The following is a 2,348-nucleotide window of genomic DNA, read 5'->3' on the forward strand; positions in this document are numbered from 1 at the left end:
TCCTTTCCTTTCCTTTCCTTTCCTTTCCTTTCCTTTCCTTTCTTTTCTTTTCTTTTTTCGAGACAGGGTTTCTCTGTGTAGCCCTGGCTGTCCTGGAACTCACTCTGTAGACCAAGCTGGCCTCAAACTCAGAAATCCACCTGCCTCTGTCTTCCAAGTTTCTTTTGGTCATGGTGTCTTTATTTCAGCAACATAAAGAGAACTAAAACACCTGTGCGCTCCTGACTGACAAACCCACCAGCCCCCAACAGCTGTGCAACAGCAGAGGGACTTAGGAACTGTGATGATCTGAATATGCTTGGCCCAAGGGAAGTGGCACAATCAGTAGAAGGTGTGGCCTTGTTGGAATAGGTGTGACCTTGTTGGAGGAAGTCATTGTGTAGGTGGGCTTTGAGGGCTATCCCAGTGCTTGAGCTCTGCCCGGTGCAGAAGAGGTCCTCTTTCTGCCTGCCTTTGGCTCAAGATGTAGAACTCTCAGCTCTGTCTCCAGCGCCATGTCTGTCTGGATGCTGCTATGTCTGCCTGGATGCTGCCATGTTTTCTGCCTTGATGATAATGGACCAAACCTCTAAAACTGTAAGCCAGGCCCAATTAGATGTTGTCCTTTATAAGAGTTGTGTGGTCATGGTGCCTCCTCACAGCCATGGAAACCCTAAGGCAGGAACACAGACTGAAAAAGTGAGCTCAGTATGGCACTCTGGAGCACAGCCCAAAGAAACGAAGTGCAAACCCAGGGGATTGGTGTCCCTACAGGATCTGGGATGGGTCTGGGACAGGTCTTCAGATTCAAAGCTGGCTTGTGGCTGCCAGCCAACAGGGAGCAGAGTGGTCTCAAGAAGAGAGTGCACGAAGTGTGGGAAGCTGGTTTTTCCCCCTTGCCAGGACTGTGTGGAAACTGCTATTCTGACTCCTCTTTGTCTGGGGAAATTCTAGCTCTGCTAACAGGCGTGCCTCTCCAGGGCTCCATCCCAAAAGCTGAAGATAAAGAAGAGCTATTCAAGACTCCTGCTGACTACAATGTCCCCTTCAACTTTGGGATGTCAGTTCCAGAAAGCGCCCCAGGGTATGCGAGGGTGTTCCCTATGGTGTTTATAGGAAAGAATTCAAACATGAAACTTGGAAACCCATACAGGACTAGATTAATAAATGATTAGACACCAGTTTATGGACTATTGTGCAATTGCTAAAATTTTAGTATTTATAAATATTATAAAGAAAATAATCGAGCCAGGCAGTGGTGGCGCACACCTTTAATCCCAGCACTTGGGAGGCAGAGGCAGGCGGATTTCTGAGTTCGAGGCCAACCTGTTCTACAGAGTGAGCTCCAGGACAGCCAAGACTATACAGAGAAACCCTGTCTCGAAAAACAAAACAAAAAAACAAACAAAAAACCAAAAACAAAAAAAAAGAAAGAGAAAAGAAAGATAGAAAGAAAGACAGAAAGGAAATAATCATACTGCACCTAGAGGTGTTGCAGGCGTGGCTGCTGTGTCACATGTGCGTCAGAAGGTGGCAGAGAGGAGAGAGGCTATGCCTATGCTGTGTTCTGACCTGTGAGCATCTGAATGCTAGAAGCCTAACATTCCCTGAGAAAAGCTAGCCTGAGACAGCCATCAGTCCTATGCCAGGTCCAGATAAGGAGCTAGCCTGAGATGACCACAAGTACAACACCAGGCAGGCCTGGATGGGCTCCCAAGACAGGGAGCAAGCTGGAGACTAGAAGAACCCCCTCGGGGGAACATGTGCTTCCAGGCAAAAGAGAGCCTGAGACAGAGGGCCCTCCAATGGGACCACTTGGATGTGTTACGCAAGGAGCAAGCCTGAGATGACTGTGGGGCCCAGATAGAGAGCTAGCCTGTGATGACCACCAGTCTGGTGCCTCACAGGTCTCAGGCATAAGGTGCCTGAGATGACCCCTGCCTGGTGCCATAATACACAGGCAGGGTACAGCACTCCTGAGACCATTCCTCAGATGACCCCAGACACTCAGAGACCCTGGGCATCACTAAGAGGAGCAAGTAAGTGGTAGAGAAATGGAAGAGAAAGAGAAACAGAAGGATGTGAGCACAGTGAAGAGAGGCTGAACTGGAGATGCAGGGATAGTGAGGAACTGTCTGATGTGGGTAGCCAGTGATGCCACCTGGGATCATGGTGGGGGCCTAGCCTGTGCTGCCACAGCCAGGGATCAGTGGCCCTGCAGCAGCAGGGGTCTGTTACCACCAAAGGCCAGGCTGGAGACATATTGATGTCTGAGAGCTGTGCAGAACTGACCCCAGCCCTCACCTGGGCATCATGGGAGAGCTGGGCCCAGAGTCATGAGATCACCACTGGTTGGTCCTGCCCTTCAC

At 50.0% G+C, this 2,348-nt stretch overlaps 1 non-coding gene across 1 annotated transcript; it reads left to right on the top strand.

The window, feature by feature from the left end:
• The first annotated feature begins 1,455 nt into the window (after positions 1–1,455).
• Positions 1,456–1,584, top strand: LOC117709710 (small nucleolar RNA SNORA17). Its single transcript, XR_004606952.1, has one exon. It is a non-coding gene; the product is annotated as a small nucleolar RNA SNORA17 (small nucleolar RNA).
• The last annotated feature ends 764 nt before the right edge of the window (positions 1,585–2,348 follow it).

The sequence above is a fragment of the Arvicanthis niloticus genome, chromosome 5 (assembly GCF_011762505.2).
Source record: "Arvicanthis niloticus isolate mArvNil1 chromosome 5, mArvNil1.pat.X, whole genome shotgun sequence".
Taxonomy (NCBI): Eukaryota; Metazoa; Chordata; class Mammalia; order Rodentia; family Muridae; genus Arvicanthis; species Arvicanthis niloticus.